Genomic DNA, 17,546 nt, shown 5'->3' on the forward strand with positions numbered 1-17,546 from the left:
GTGGCAGCACAGATGTGTGGTAGTGTAGTAAATACTAACCGTCTGCATGTCGCTGTCGGCCACTCGTTCCTTTGGACTGTTTTGGGCCCTTGAAGCTAAAGGACATTATGAATCGGTGAGCATTTCTTAATACTGATTCATGCACAGAAGGGCGTGTCTCTTCACTGTGTGAAACATGTCGAAGATTAGCGAGTAAAGTTTTGAGATGGGAATTGAGATCGGGGGGAAAAGTCTTTTGAGACAATGTCTCCTCTCACTTCATTACATGTTGTTACTAGAGGGAGTTAACCCCATCTGTTCTGTGTCTTTTTGTTCTCTTTAACACATGCTGCCTGGAGCCTCATGAATCTGACTCGACTTGAGCAAACCCACCCTTATACTTCCTTCCACAATCCATCGCTTCCACCTCCACCTCAACAACATGTGACACTTTCCCCAGCTCTCATTTTCTCAGTATTCCCTGGTGCTTGTATTCATTCATATCCCCCTGCTTCATATGACTCCCCATCAGTGGAGCTGAAGCAGCCGTTTGTGAAAAAAGAAAAAGGCCCTCAGAGAAAGAGGCCCGGCTGGTGAGATAAGGTGACATGGATGAGAAGGGCTTTGTCACTGCACTCTCGATGACGACTCCACCTGGGGAAGGCGAGGGTGGAGGGTATGTGAGCGCACGAAAAACAACCACATACTGTTCATCTTTTGTATTTCGGAGATCCTCTCCCTTAAAGGCGTGAATAAATCTATCCTTCACCCGAGATCGCCTTCTTCTTTCAGTCTTCAAGCATAGCCTGCTGCCTGACTATCCGATCCTAATAGACCCTTATTTTAAGCCGAGATACATGCAGACAGAGCGGATTAGATGAAAGGCTTACGTTTATAATTTTTTTATGAGTGGAAGCTCTGAAACTGCTGTGCTGGGCTGAATATTGCTCACAAGGATTTTAATACGTTTGCCAAATTTGGCAGAGAGAGATTTTTTTTTTTCTTCATTGAAACAAATTTCAATGAGGCATCAGTGTTACGAGAAACTGTCATAAAAGAATCCAAAATGAAATAAAAAAAGATGTAAATAAGAACGTGGCCCCCAAGGCGACATTAAGTCGACGAGGCAAATGTGGCCCAAATCTGTTTTTTTTTTTTTTTTTCTCTCTGTGACTCAGAGCTGTGGAAACCGAACGAGGCAACATATTTAATTTAAACTTGACCTTTTTTTTTTTTTTTCAAACTTATTTGCGTTTAAACTCTCTCTTCACACACGGAAGTTCTGCTTCCTGCTTCTGCGGAGGGGCACCACACACTCCTGCTCCAATCCTGCAAACAACACGTCCATGAAAGCAATGATTTGAAATTGTCTCGATGAGATGGGCATATTGTGATCCTTCTTTCTGTGCCGGTGCTTCCTGTCAGTACCACACCCTGAGAAGCTTGTTATTCCACAGTCACAGAGCTGCCTCTGAATGGCCTCTTCCTCTAAATACTGACGATGACGTGAACATTTTTGTTGGACCAAGTATTCTCCTTTTTAAATGAGTACGAGCTGCTTTCATCCAGGTTTTTTTTAAAGACCGGACTGTAAACGTTGCGCCCGTCTTTGTATCTGGTATGAAGTTAGGACGCTGGGGTAAAGTCCCCGCACAGATGAAAAGCCGTCTTTGTAACCGGCTGGCAGAGAGGAACAGTGCGTGTTAGACAAGAGAGCTACCTCCTGTGTTGAAAAATGAAGCCGATACTGAAGTGCAAAAAAAACTAAAAAACAAACCACAGGTCCTCGGGCGTCCACTTAAGGCTAGCTCATAAATCCAGCAATGCTAAACTTTTGCTCTGAATAGTTCATGTCATTATCTGCATACACTGTACGGGTGGGGGGAGATTGTTAAACTGATTTGTTTAGATTTTTATGAGGAATAAGAGGTGTAATTAGAAGAGTGACTAATATGACCGCAGGCCGGTGCTTTGTAGCCGTTTGCCAGGAGGCTAACAGCCCGTCTACTCTCTTTGCCTGTTAATGGGTTGACTGAAAGTTAGGTTCAGACACATTTAGCCGTGGTCGTCGCCATCGTGGGGCTTCAAATGTCCCCTTTAGTAACCAAAGCGTAACGTTACCAGAGACGACGTGCATGTTTTCTACAGTCTTTGGTTTGTTTTTTAGACCTGTCAGGGTCGTAGGTGTAATGACAGAGCCTTACAGCCGCAGTGGGATCTCTGCTGGGTGATACAGATGCAGCAATGCTGTGTCCTTTCTTTGTCCGTTGGAGAGTGTGGCAGAGTAGAAATAGACAAAATTAACAAAACAGCTACCAAGACTCTCCGTGCACACTCACATGGGCTCGTTGTCCCGGAGCGTAATGAGGTGTATCATACTTGAGATCAGATCGGAGACGAGTCAAACGAACTGGACTTTGAGGGTGAGGCATTCTTTAGCCTAGTTTAAGCTTCTGCGTCGCCGTCCTTCTGCGTCAAGAGAACGCGTTGCACTGAAATTCACCGCCAAGCCGCTCGGGGAGTGTGGCTGTGTCGTTGTGTGGTTCTTCCAGCTCTTTATGCATTCGGCGACCTCCAACCCTGTGTTTTTTTTAAATATTTCCCTCCAGGAATTATTCGCCACTTGGCAGTCTTTTAGGTGTTTTGATGGTGAAGTGTGGAGATGGTTGTATTTTCTGACCTTTTCGATTTATTCTCGTTGCGATCGTTGTGACTTGGAAGAAACTACTTTCTAAGGGGAACAATCACAGTCCTTGTGGTTCCTGTTGATGTGACGCGTAGTCAGGATTTTTTTGAGGTGCACGTAGGGCAACGGCGTAGGGTCCGAAGCACAAACTAGGCTCAAGGCGCGGTACAGATCGCCTCGTGTGAGTGCACCCTAAATCACTGATGTGAGGCCAGCGTAAAGACTGTGGAAATTCCATGAAGTTTATCATTCTCTGCTCAAATGAACCTCTACTGGAGGGCAGAGATTTAGCCGATGGCTACATGTTATGCTGCGTGTTATTTGTTTCCAACAGTGGAAAAGCACAGTGTCACAGCACCACACTGGAAAATGGTTACATGTGAAAAGCTGCCAACATGGTTCCACCCCTCACTAGCAGCCTCGCTCTCAAGGTCTAAAACCCCAAACGTGGTGTAACAGCCTTCACTTTTTAAAATTCACTCAGGGCTGGGCTGTTCATGCTTTAGCCCTTGAAAACTGATCCAGAATGTGTAAACAGCTTACAGTAGACCAAATAAACAGGGGTTTGCATTTTTTGGTTTTGTTTGCACCTGTGCACTGATGTGCATACTCGACAGAAGAAAAACATCTTTATGCATGTAGTTTGCATGCGTTTCTTGCTTGCAGACACTTTTTTTTCTATGCAAGGCCTTTGAGATTTAAAAGGGGGTGGTGTGTCAGTTTTCTACCCTGTGCTTCTCTTCTCTGCAGGAGGGGGTTAGAGAGGGAAAGTTGCCCTGCCTCCATTTGTTTCTTTTGTTGAGGAGGAGGCTGAAAGGACCGGCCAAACGAGCCAAAGCAGGGGGAATTGTGAGGGAAAAAGGAGGGAGTGGGGGGGGGGGGGGGGGGGGGGGGGTGTGTGTGAGGTGAAGGCATAGCTGGAGGAGTGAGGGAGGGGGGAGGAAAGGGAGAATAGGATGTGAGAGTGTCTCCTCCTCCTATCTGTCAGTTAGAAAAAAACAGCTGGTGTTTACTGAAGACTTTCTCCTCAGAGAAAGGACAGGTGAGGAGGTGTGGCTGAAGACGAGTGTCCACCATCTGGCAGATTACAGTCGGGCTTCTTTAAGCAACGCGCTCCTTTTAAAGTACACTTGGTGGAGTTATGAAAGCCAAGAACCTCTAGGAGCATTTTAACGTGTCAACTTTAAGATTTATGGTCGGCTGTATGTGTTGGTAATTGGTGTGAAATCTCTTTTGCTTTTACTGCATTGTTCGTTTGCATCGGATGGCTTCAGACAAACAGGTGGCATTTGGTCCTGACTCCTGTTTGAAATGAATGGACCCCGAAGCGCGCTTGAAATCGAATATCATTTACATGACGTCAGGCAGCTAGCATTAGCTTTTGACTCCAGCGGCAACAATACAAGAGGCATCTGCTGTGGTGCCACTAGTTGAGTCCCCCCCCCCGCTCTTCATGAGTGTGTGTGTGTGTGTGTGTGTCTTTTCGTGGCACGCAGGCAAGCGTGAAAATCAGCATTTTGAAATACCGACAGCCAACTGTTGCCAAGTGGCGACCATGAAAGCTCTTAGAGGGCCGCTCAGTTTCCCCAGAAACGCCCTTTTTCTCAAGACAGCTCCCCCTAAATCGACTCAACAACCCCCCCCCCCCCCCTTAAACTCCCTTTAAACGCTGAGTGGGGAGGGACCCTGGTCTGGGAAAAAGGGGTTGCTATGGAAAGCCAAAGACGAATGTTGGAGAGGCGTATAAAAAGTTCAGGACCTTGGCCGGCTGCTGGTGAACTCCACTGGTACAGAAGAATGAACCAGGGAGGCATGAAACCACCTTACCTAGCTTTAGGTACACAAGCTGAACATCAGTGTTCCCATCTGAAAGGACACCATGTCCTGAAACAGTCTGCTATAAGAGGGGCTTATGCTTTAAAGTAGAAGCAAAAAAAGGGGGCTTTCAAATTCTCCCACTTACATTAGAAGGAACAACCATTTAAAGGATTTACTCCTGCAATTTAGCTTTGCAGCATCTTTTCATTGACAACATCTGTTAACAGGAATTGTCCTTTTTTATCTCCAGTAGGAATCTGCAACAGCGTCGTAAAGATGCTCAACTGTCATGACACCTTTGCACATTCATAGTGAGTCAGCGAGGTCGTAATACGGGTGTCACGTTCTGTCACAGTGCATTATAGCATCAGCAGGAACTCTACAAAAACACACACTTAGACATTCACACTCACTCACACACAGTGCTGCGCTCTCTCTCCTGCTGGTTCTGTCGATCCCCCCTTCCCCCTGTATCGCCTCTGTTTCTACCTCCGATGGCGGTACAGAGGTGGGATCACTTCCTATTGAAGACGGGACATCGTAATACTGACGTAAATAATGCTCAGGGAGAGACCGTCAGCTTTTTACTGTTTACTAAGGGCTAAACATCTCTAATCAAACAGGCAGGAAGAAGTGATGAATAAAAACACAGAAGCGAAATTGACAATCGGCTAAATGGGTGTTTTGCTGCAGTTTTCTTGTCCTGCTCATGTATACAGTGTGTGTGTGTGTGTGTGTGTACTCCTCCTTCTAAATAAGTATTTTGAATACAGTATTGGCTCGGATCTTTAAAATTGGCGCATCTCTAATGTTTTGTGAATTTTCCATTTTCAAGGTTCAAGGTTCAAGGTTCTTTATTTGTCAAATATGCCACATGTTAAACATACAGCACAGATGAAATTGCATTCCCCCCCCAGTGCAAACCTGCAGTGCATAAAAGAGCACTAAAGAAAAAAAGAAAGTTAGTCCTGGCCAATGTGTAATTTCTCCAAATGTATTACCAGATTATTGCCAGTTAATTGACGTGATAAAAAAGAAGCAAGTGGCCAAGTTCAGGAAGCCAAAAACCTGTGAAATTGTGAAACTCAAGTTAAACCATCAGTCAGTGTCACTTGTTATTCGGAGGCAGGAGACATATTGCCCCAGTGGAGCAGTGTTTTTACAACCTGCCCATCATGTGTTGTCTTACCATGACACTTCCTGTTGGTTCAAACTCCCTCAGGGGTCAGGGGTCACGGGGCTCAGTAATCCTTGTACCTTTTTTTTTTTTTTTTTTTTTTTTACCAGCACAGAGCCTCTCAGACTGGTGGAAATGTTTGAATGTGTGACTTCGTGTGTGTTTGTGCGTCTACGTGTGAATGTGAACGCCCTGTGAGCGCACACAGTTTCCTGGCAACCTTTGCCACTTGCTGGTAAGCTGAGCCGCTGTTGCACACAGTTTACAGGCGGCACCGTCAGCCTCACTGCGCTGGATTTGAGAGGCTTGGATTTACACATTTCTTAAGCCGATCTGAAATTTTGGTTGCATTCCTCATTTTCTATGCTGTAATCCTGGTGAAAAAAACCTGAACCAAATTCGACGACTCATCGGCAGTCTACATCATTTGCTGTATGTCGATGTTTAGGTTCTAATGTAAAAGCCCATTGAACAGCATACAAGGCTTCTGTGTGAACAGCAGAGAGCCTTTAGACAGCTTTCATAAATAACACCCTCTTCATGTTATTAATGGAGAGCTTAGGTTTTTTTTTTTTCTTTTTTTTTCTTTTTTTTTCTTGCTTACTAGGAATAATCTTTTCCACCCGCTCCACCTCAGTAGCCTTAATCTGGCTGCAAATGAACCAGGCCTCTGTTTCCAGGGGTTATGGAGCGCTCTGAGGGGGGTTTGTGAGCGTGCATCACCCCTCCTCTCAAATACACGTAACACCGACAGTTCAGCACAGACGCATGTGCTTATTCCATGAATCAAAGAACGCAGCCAAATGTGTGAGTTGCCTGTCCAGTTTGTCCACAGTGAACGGTTGAAATGTCCTCAGATCTTACAACGTGAAACTTAAGCTCTGATGGAAATAAGCTTCCAAAGTGTTGATTACGCCACATTTATAAAATGCAGTCGCTGAACAAAGAACAATAGTCTCTGTTCCTGTTGCATTGACTTTATAAGGTTAATAATATTTGAAATGCTGTAATGTCAGACATGTGAACGGTGGAGGTAAAGGTCAATAAAACTGATTCTTTGTGAGTGTGCACTCAAACTTCATGCCACCCCTGTGTGTACGTCGCAGCTCCAGTCCCAAAAGTCTGTGGCTTCTGCTTGTGAGTGCACACGCACACGTTTAGTAAATATCATAAGTCAAGTACTTGGTGCCTTCCTCTTGGAGTGGTGGGGGAACACATTGGCTGAAGAGGCACCACGCAAACTTTAACATAACTGGAACTATTATTTCTTTTTTCACAATTTTCAATGTACCAAATACCGAAGCTTCAAAACCAAGGTCCGTACCGAACCGAAATTCTGGTCCCGTTGCACTCCTACTTCCTGGTACATGGTGCTGTTGCTGTTTTCAGAACTGAATACTGAGACACCCACCTTCTCTTCATGATGGGGCGTTGTCAAATGCTGCTGACTTCGTTTTGTATTCTCGCTGCGGTGTTCGGTTAAATTTAGCGTTTTATAGTGTCACTGCCTCCTGCAGGGGAATAAAGGAGCCGTTATTCAGGTCGTTAAAATGTTCAGAGGAAGGTTTTTATTTGGAAGAGATGAACAGTTTCTCTTTGCCTGTTCACACCAGCTCAACACTGTGTGAACCCAGTTGGACAGGGGACGTTTCATGTCAAGGTGAGTGAAATGACATGATGGCACCATTGGAGTCTGTTTCAATGCAAATTAACTGTGAGAGGGTGTCAATCTATCCATGCTTAAAAGTCGCCCATCGATTGGGAGATGTAATGCATGAAGAATACTTCATTGACTTTACAACATTAGAATGATCAGCATTGTGTAAATGCTTTTTAGGAAACAAAGGTTTGCACTCGAAAACAACAAAATAAGCCTTTCATTGAAATCATGTTAGATACATTTTCAGTCTGATGCACTTAAACCTGCGCTGGAAGCCAGTTTGATTGCACCAGTTTGTATTTATAAGGTCCAAGATGGAGGAGAGTGTGAAGATGTGTCGTTGCGTTACATGTTTGTTTATACTGCAGCTAGCAAAGATTCATTCACCAGCTGAAGAGGACAAAAAGCCCTCTACTGAAATAATAAGTCATAGTGCAATATCATATGCAAACTATCTACACACACACACACACACACACACACACACACACACACACACACACACACACACACACACACACACACACACACACACACACACACGCACACACACACACAGAGTCATTTGGCGACAGTGTAGTGTGGAGTGTTTCATCGATCTCAGCAGAGGTAATAAATGTATTTCTTCGGGCCAACAGTGGAAAACAACCACATGGTGCTGCTGTGAAATAATAAATAACGCGGCTACAATCGGCTGAAATAAACGAGGGAGAAAAAAAAATAATCATAAAAACTTGTAACCTTCATTAAGTTTGTCTGAATCCAGACAAAGAGCAGGGCAGTGAAATGTTTGTGGTTTACCACATGTGTTTCTCAGCAGGAGTGATGATCAGCGAAGGGAGCTGTAAAAGTTTTATTGCACTAACGACCCCCTCCTCTTCTCCCATTATTGCTGTGTTTTACAGAAACACATTAGGCATTGTTTCCACAGGAGCAGCTCGGCCTGATTGTTAATTATCACGTTCCAAAACCAGCACTCTTATTAGAATGAGGTTATGTTGAAGTCAGCTGCTCATTTATTCTGGGCTCCTAAGAGTCTTTTTGGGTTTTTGCTTGGAGGGTAAACAGAGACTGTGGTTTATTTTATAGTTTTAAACACTTTTACATAAGAAGTTGACACCGCCGTTGTAAACTCTTGGATAAAAGTGACACTGTTTATTCAGAGATTTCTTTTTGCTCTTTTATGTCCACAATGAGGACAGTGAGGAGACTCAGGAATCGAGGAGGCGAGAGAGAGATGTGGGAAAGAAGCCACAGGCCGGTCTCAGACCCAGGAAGGACCACAGACTCTGTACGGGGGGGGGGGGGGGCTGAACTTATCACATGGACGTTGGCAGGGGCGTGTCAAGACTTTTCTGACTGGGGTGGCCTGAAGTGTGTGTGTGTGCACAAACGCAAACAGATAAACATCAATTATTTACCCTTTCCAACATTCAAATCTACTTTATAACACACAAGCCTAACTTTCTAATGACGTACAAAAAAAGATGGAGGTGACAATTTAAGGTTCCTCAAGAGGTACTGTGTGTGCTAACTCCTGCTCATTCCAACTTGCAATGTCTTGATCACGACACGTTGCCATTTACTTCACTGCAGGTAAGACAGAGTGCATCACTTTCCTGTCTCATTTAACAGATGTGCAAATAAAACAAAATATGCTTCATTGATAAGTTAAGAAAACTAGATACCTTCTGGAAATAAAGACTTAAAAGTTCAGTATTTCTGGGGTGGCACCTGGGATGGCTAATCAGTTTTCTAGTGGTGGGGGGTGGGGGGGTCATGTTACCCCTGGCCAACGCCCCTGGACTTGGGAGATGTGGAGTTAATGAAATGTGTATTTATCAGTAAATGTTCAGTTATTCCCAGTGGGATCCTGCTGGAATGAATTTAGGAAGCAGAAAACAGTGTCGGAATCAGAATTGTTTTTTATTGCCAAGTACATTTACATATATGAGGAATTTGTCTTGGTGCAAAAGAGGAAAAAAAAAACAGGGCTAAAACAACAAGTTCTTAAATAAAGTAAAATATGACGAGGAATTACCAATATATAAAGTAGAATTAAAAAAACCATATTCAATAACAAACGCGCACACTTTCCACCCAGGCAGCATGGGGTGGTGGTTTTGGCACAACTTGTTGCTTCGGGGGGAAAAATGTGTTAAAGTGCAGGTTCGTTTGTCATGATGAAGGGGACATGGTGGAGCTTAGGGAAAATTAATGCAGCAGGAATGTTCTCAAATCAGTGCCCACTGATAGTGTTTCATCCCATCTCATGACGTCTGAGAGTGAGGAAAACAGGAACTGATTTAGATGAAATCATGTTGAACGCTTTCAATCATCATTAAATTCTGTTTATTCATCCGATGCTTTTATCCAAAGGGACTTAGGGAGCTCAAATGTAAATCTAAAAATATGAATAATTGCTTAATCTCCTGATTGACCCGGGCTTCAGATGGGGACGTTAAATAAAAACGGCCCAGCTGTCTGTCTGCTCCGTTCACATCATCCTGATGACATCATACCACCCTCCAGTGTCCCGTGTTCAGTCTGCTGCTTATCGATCATGGACTGAATACTGTCCAACCCCGTGACCCGATGGGCTGCATCGTCGAAGGCAATCAAAAGGCAATGACCTCATTTAGACCACATGGTCATGAGTGGGAAACACAGGATTGTGGCTCAATACAAAACAATTTCATATTCTTCTTTGTTGTCAAATTAGAAAAGAGAACATTTCAAAATGAAATTGTCTCTTTCCAAATCTATTAATCGCCTATTTGACAAGAAGCACATTCATCTTTCTCGACCTCTTAACAGTGCTCTTCTTCTTGTTTCACGAGTAGAGGACTGCAAAAAGAAAAACCTTTCAAAGCAGTTTTTGTGTCATTAAAAATCATTGATTGGCATATGATCGGTTTATAGATGACAAATCTTCATTTTTTTCCTGCTTTGGGGCCATTTTAGCAAATTTCACAATATTTTAAGATGCTTTATTGAGATAAATTAAAAATCCTGAATGAGTGAACAATTTAGGTTTTATACAGTTAACTGAAACACAGCTGTGCAGCCTTTTGACACACATTAGGAAATAAGATAGTATAAGTACGCCAGTGAGACTTTTTTAAAGCTTGACTCTTAGGAACTGAGTAAACACAGTCAGTAAAGGCTGTTCTTAGTTGTTAAACAGTTTTTTGATCAACTCAAGCTATCATGAGTCAATTAATCAGCTCGGGCTCAATGCTTTATGTTTTAAGGTTGTGTGTTCATCCATCACATACAGTACGTGCATAAGTGCAATTTCTGAAGAACAACTCAAGGGAGTTTTTCCAAATTTGGCACACTTGCTCTGCAGAAATGTGAACAAATCATTTTTATTCTTTTTTTGTTTTGTTTATTTCACATGAGTACCTTCAGACGTAACAAAAAAAACCTTTAAGCCTTTAAGTTCGTACACAAATGTTACAATAACAGAATTTGAAGATGACTCATTCACCACTTTCACCCATATACTTCAGACAATTTCCAGACACGGGGGCCCGACTTTTTCTGGACTAGATCTTTCTCACATGTCCCTCTCAGGGAGTTGAGTCCTCGGCTACTGGGAATACTGGGAGGAAGGTCTTTAGGTAGAGCAAGGAGAGGAGTAAGAGGACTTCATTATGGTGACTAATTCTTGGCTCCAGCATGAATAAGGAAGCATCTGCAACACACCCGAAAGAGTGAGAAAGTGTTTACGTGGAGTTGAGGTGAGCTAATTAAGAGTTTAAATCGGAGGAAATCCTCGCTGCAACATCATCAGCCTGCCAACCTGAACGCTGAGAATGTTCCAAAGTAACACATCCTCCGTTCACTCTCACTCGCACTCGCCTCGACTTCATGTGAACTCTTTCAGCTCGCCGGCTAACGCCCAGGGAGTGCAGATGGAATCCAGCTAACCAGCTGAATCTGGTGCAGTGCATCTCCTCTCACTAATTGAGATTAATGGGTGCTGTACGGGGTGCAATGTTAGAGTCCAGTGTGTTGTGAGATGTGCATTCTCACATGCAGTATCTCAGGCTCATTTGTGTGAGTGAAGTGAATGTATGAATGGGACTGTTCAATACAACGAGGCACCTTTAGGCCTCGCTCTGTCTCACCAGAGCCTCCTCATACTCTGGTTTGCAACTTCGCTGTGGCTCACTGACAGTCTACTTATTTTCCCCACTGTGGACACCATCAAGGTCCTCACTTTCACATGACATAGAAGTGACTCTGTGTGGGAGACTGACATTTCATCAAATTTTAACAGTGGAAATCCCGTGGGAGTTTTGGTGGCAGTCTTATAGAAGCTGCCACTACTGATTTAAATACAATTTTGAACATGAAAATTGAACAGCTTTGCCCCGTGTGAGTTCGGTGAAAGCCAGGTGACGATGTCTGTCATCATCTATGGGGGGATTCGCAGGGTGAGAGGATTTTTATTTTAGTTGTGTTGTAAGCGGCATGTTGTCCAAGGACAAATGGAAAGTTGAATCTTGAGCTCAGTGTTTATATATATATTTATATATATATATATATATGTATATATATAAAAGTTACTGCCACTCAGTCAGACATACTTGTCCTGATTTAGTAGAAAGAGTCCGGCCTGTTTTTACAACTGAAGTAAATACTATCTGCTTCATGGGTCTAGCACAGTGGCAGAGGAGGGGGGTATCCCCATCGATTGCCTCTGGGCTTCAGCTGCTGCCGCTGCATATCCGATTCATTATCGAGCGTAATCTGAGAGCAAAGGAACAAGTTCACACTCCATTTGCTGCTCCACTTCGCTTGAATTTCTCGATTATTTTTTTCGGAGCTTTGGTGCTGCAGGTGAAGATTTCTTTCTTGCTGTTCTTGGATAATTTATGCGTGACATCCTCTTCAGCAAATTGATTGTTCGTGCCTGCGAGCCACAAAAAACCTGCTGTCTGTCGCCGCGAAAGCAGGTCGACTCCGAGCACTGTGTAGTCTTTGGGTGAGCTCTGCAGATGTGTGAAAGTAGCTGACAGTCGAAACACACCAGGTTACTGACTCTGGGTCTGAGAGTAAAAACCCTGAGGTGGAGAGGACGGAAGCAGGGTTACCAGGGTTACCAGCCAGCAGCACCGCTGTTCTTTTCATGTATACCCCCTCCCCCCCTTGTCACTAGAAGTTTTACTCAGATAACCTTTTAGGTTAATAATAAGCAAATGAGTCATTGGTCAACCTCTTATCATTTCAGCTGAGATTCATTTCAAACGTACAATTCCACAGAAATAAATGGCATAAGTCACAAAGACAGTTTTAGTTTCATTTCATTCTCTGTTTGTGCCTTACTCAAATCTGTATTTTTTGAATGAATGATAGTCCTTTATTTTGGACCAAAAAAATGAAGATAAAAAAATATAAATCCAACCAGACAACAGAGTCCAAATGGCAGTAGGTAAATGTACATCTTCTCACTTTTCTTCTGTCAAATATATCTCTTTTAAAGATCTTTCTCTTTATCGTCCGGCCTCTTTTAATATGAATGAGACTCCTTTGATATTGACGCCTCAATACCATTAACCTAAACCTACTATAATGGAAACATCTGTTCACCAAATCCAGATGTTTTGTTGATTTGCAGTCAGGATGTGTCAGAGCCAGGTCAGATGATGTGCATTGACCCCTTCAGTTCAGCCACTGATGCAGGATTAACCTGCGTCACATTGTCTGTCTGAAAAGACTGTGGGTGTCGCCGGGTTACAACATGGTTTAAAAACAGACTAACTGTAATCACAGTGAAACTAAAGTAATCAGAGTCAACTTGTTTTGTAGGACTGCAGTCATTCATAGTATTTCAGTTTGAACGTCTGTGATTAAAAATGTCGCCAAGACTTCCTGAAACCCGCTGAAGACCAACGACACACAAGTCATTCACGATGAGTATCAGATAAAACCTTTCCTAGCCAGAAGATAGCCAGCCAGTGTTGGATTAGACGGTGTCAGATTAATGACTGTGAAATATATCAAGGATGTTAAGTGAAGAAGGGACGAGGGACAAAATTCTAAGCGATTCATTTTTGATTCACCAGAGTCATTGGTTCAAAATGGAAATGTGCACACAAATGTTAATTGCACAGATAAATGTTATCATGATCATAACATTGGTTGTTATTGCAGATGTTTCACGTCCTCCATTAGAGTTGTCACATTACCACATGTGTATCAATTATAATAGCTACACAACTTTGAGTTACTGCTACATGGTGCATAGAGTCCCAGGCAGATGATGTTTTGGTAATCCTTTGTTTGTTTGTTTTTAACCAATATATGGAGTCAAACTCCATATTACAAATGTTTTTATGTCACGTCTTTCTGTGCAAATAGCTCTGTTATAACGTGGACACCTGCGGCTTATAATCAAGTGCGGCTTATATATGTACTAATAATTTGTTTTACTTATTTTTAGCCGGTGCGGCTTATATCCAGGTGCGCTCAATAGTCCGGAATTTACGGTAAATCATTTAAATGAGGTATCAAAAAGCACATTTGACAACTCTACTCTGGACACCAGTCTTACCTTGTTGGATTTCATAGTAGTCATGTGACTGTTTCCAAGAACTGAGCAACTGACGAGACAAAAAGGAGAAGAATAAGACCGAGGAAAGTATCCAGTAAATGCTAAATCCCATTTAAACATTACATTTTGCTTACAATCTCAATCTGTTTTTACAGACAACAATTAAAGTGATTTGTTGGCGTTTTGAAGAGAGCAGTGTTGAGTGTGAAGACATTAAATTAAGCATCATTATTGTCACTTCTGGATTCAAAGTCCCACACACAGTGAGGATGGAGGGAATGATGTTGGTAATTAAAGCCGACAGACGGGGAAAGCTGATGACCGTTGCATGTTTCTCCCTCAGACTTTAAAAATCAATCATGACTAATACGAGTTGGGGGAATTGGCGCACATTCCATGTGTTGTTGTCAGATTACGTTGATGAGTTTATCCCTTTTTTGCATGCCATTAGGAAACGTACTGCAAAGGGATGAATTGGCCATAGACACAGCTCTATGGTTGTCATGTTCATTGCGAGAACACAATTAAACTTAATGACCAAGCTGTCGCTGGAAAGCGTTCATCCTCTATCTCATTAAGGCTTAGAGATGGATGCTCAGTCTCTCATTAGTTTACTACAAAGTAAACATATGGATCCCCGAGTAACTGCAATTTCTGCTTTCACTATTCAGTAACACATTTACCCATTTAACCAGTTATAAATAATACCTATATAATCTTAGTCCCAGTTTGTCACCAAAGCTGCCTCTCATGACTTCTTTCTGGTGGGAATTGTTGGTACATACCCTCCGTTCAATCTGAGGCTAAATGAACAGATGTGGTTTGAGGAATGAAGCTGGAAGGATTCAGTCCTGCCAATGAGCTTGAGAGGGCAGGGCACGAGTTGTATTTAGACCATGTATATATTTTCCAAGGAACAGAGAGGGAAAAAAGCTGAAATTTCTGGTATTTAATTACAGAGAGGCTGCATCCCAAGGCACACTGTCAAGGCGAGTTTTCAGGCCGACAGCTTAACAACCTCAGGAATGGTGGCACTGTGGGTTTTGGGGGTGCTGTGTCATTTCCTCCCATGAAGAGATTAGTTTTTTATGCGTTTGTGATATTTATTTGTTTAAGTTATTCAAATTAAGTAACCGAATAATTGGCAAACATTATGGCACGATCATGTGTACCAAAGTTTACCACCATCTGCTTGCAAGTGTAAACTCTCAAACTGATTTTGGGACTTTAAATGACATTTGAAAAGTCTGTTTTCTTAGGAGAATCCTTTTCCTCGACAGTTCGGACTGCTTTGAAGGACTTTTGAAGACAATATGCCCTGCTCTGCCTGAACAGCGCAATGGGAGTGTTATTTTTCTCTCCCATGTTAATCTGTCCTGATCTGAGTTGGTTCCCCTCTCGGCAATGTCATAAGGTCCATTTGTATTTGGAGCCGTGGATGCGTTGTGAAAGGACTCCTGGGTGTGATGTCCCTCTGTAATAGGATTTGGAGGTCGAGCGAACAAGCTAAGTCACCAGTTGAGTCACTGTACATTTTCTAACACTGGGGAGTTGGCTGAATTTGGCACAGTCTCTTTGCATGGCCACAATTGGAGCCATTAAGGCTTGAATGCATCCGGATTCAAGTCGGCCCCTTACCAGCTCTTACATAAGGTTTTGTCATTGGCTTGACGGCAAAGGGCCACTGGCTAAAAGACAGGACTATCCTTTTTAGGTTTAGTGTTGGAAAGCAGAATGTAACATTGTCATAGGTGCTAAAGGCTCGCTGATAACTCCTCTCTGTTTGCTCAACCTGATGAACCATTGTATGATGCAAGTTGACTTTAATCCTTGAAAGGGAAGCTCGCTGAGGGGAACAAACATTAGAGAAAAGACCGCAATCCTTCCTGTTCCTGTCATGTCAATACTATCAGCCCATCAATCTTCACCCACAATTCCATAGTACCGCTCTTAGCATTTTCCAGGTTCTAACCTTTCTTCATGCAGCTCATCTCAGGCACCACCCCACAAACAGCCTGGGTCAAAGATGAATGAGAACAAGATAGTTTTGCATCTGAGCCAGCTTCTCAACTCAGGGAATTGCTGTAAAACAAGACCCGACGCATCCCAGCCAGAGGGCAGAGGTAGGAAATGTGGGACCAGCTGGCAGAGGGCTGCAGAAAGCCACATTTTTAAAAAAAAAAGCTCAGTGGGTGGATTGGAAGAACTCCAGATTTAACCAAGTTACGGCAACATTCCTGGACAATGACTGTCATTTGAATATCCCGTGGCAAGGGAATAATACTGCAGCAGTCATGAAGGTTTTATTTCACTTTAACTGTTTTCCAGAATACGGCCCATCAGTATAAAATGCGTTCAGTATAAGTGTTGGAGGATGTCACTGTTTGTAATTTGGAAGTAAATGATATTCCCCAGCCACCCATCAAAACTTTGTGTACTGTCTACAACACTATTTGTGGCAAAGTGCTGAGGGTCAGAGTCTAACCCAGGCCGCAACTATACAAGGAATTTAACCTCTTTGCATCGGGCATGCAGTATAACTATCCATCACACAGTTTGGAAGCATATAGGGGAGGTGCATGGATGTGTGGGATGGTATATACACTATACATATGGTATGTCTGCAGAATTTTACCCCCCCTTTCAGTGTCTGTCACTGAAATTGTGACAGACTTGCCCTGTCTCATGTCGCGCCAGAGCGCATTTCTCTATGGCAGCCAGTTGTCTGCTTTTTTGGGGTTTTTTTAAATTTGAAAAGCTGACTTTTGTGGCTGCTTTTTCCTCGCCATGTTCAGCAGCGCAGTCTTTGTTGTTGTCACATTGAACAATGGCGGCCTTTGTTTGAAGAACAGAAGCTTTCACCTGCATAGCATGAATTAAGAAGACATGGCAGCCGTTGCAATTGCTTTAAGCCCACTTTGTAGAGATAAAATATTACAGCCACTGACTTCTGCTAACATCACCTTTTTCCACATTATGGCTCCTCAAAGACAGTTTTTGTATTCTGTGTCATGCTTTTTGGATTTTATTGAGATAGTTGTAAAAAAAGCTCTTTACTTGTCTTCCTGCAGGTTTGGACAAATCCTCATGGGGGTCATGGAAGAATTAGACATGGAAGGAAACCAGCACTGAACTCCCATAGGTAGGAAGCTCATTTTTCTCCTCATACTCGGTGTATTTTGTTCATATTTTAACAGAGACGACTGGACGATGCACCAATTGATCTGTGTGAAGGATGATTACTGAAGCTTCTTTTTCTATTTTCTGTAATTCATCTGAGTTACACAATGGCTCATGGGATACCAGTTTCCTCTTCCCGTGGTGTCAAGTCCACTTCCCCCTCCAACCGCATCCCACCACAGTCAGCAGCTATTTAAAGTGTTGGCTGCTGCTCCCAATTATTCCTCCCCACGCCAAAACCAGAAGCTCGGGCCACGCAAACGGAGGCCTCCCTGCTGCGACTTTTATCTGTTTGTTTTCATATTTCCCTTTCCCTCTGCCAGCCCTCCTCCCTTGTTCTCTTAATGTTTTTGTCTTCGCCAAGGCTTATTGTGTTTTTCCTCCAGCTGACCTTGGTTACATAAACTAAAGCCTAATCCCCCTTCCTTGTTTCTCCTCCTTGTCCAAGTCCTCCTCCTCCTCTACCAGGCTGCTATCCTCT

The 17,546-nt window shown here is 43.0% G+C and overlaps 1 protein-coding gene across 1 annotated transcript in view; it reads left to right on the plus strand.

Moving 5' to 3' along the window:
• plxnb1b (plexin b1b) overlaps window positions 1-17,546 on the plus strand; it is a 103,640-nt gene that overhangs the window by 6,948 nt on the left and 79,146 nt on the right. Inside the window, exon 2 of the mRNA XM_079342561.1 lies at window positions 16,957-17,027. The gene's annotated coding sequence lies outside the window, so the exon portion shown is untranslated. The remainder of the gene's footprint in view (window positions 1-16,956; window positions 17,028-17,546) is intronic.

Source organism: Symphodus melops (genome assembly GCF_947650265.1).
Source record: "Symphodus melops genome assembly, chromosome: 4".
Taxonomy (NCBI): domain Eukaryota; kingdom Metazoa; phylum Chordata; class Actinopteri; order Labriformes; family Labridae; genus Symphodus; species Symphodus melops.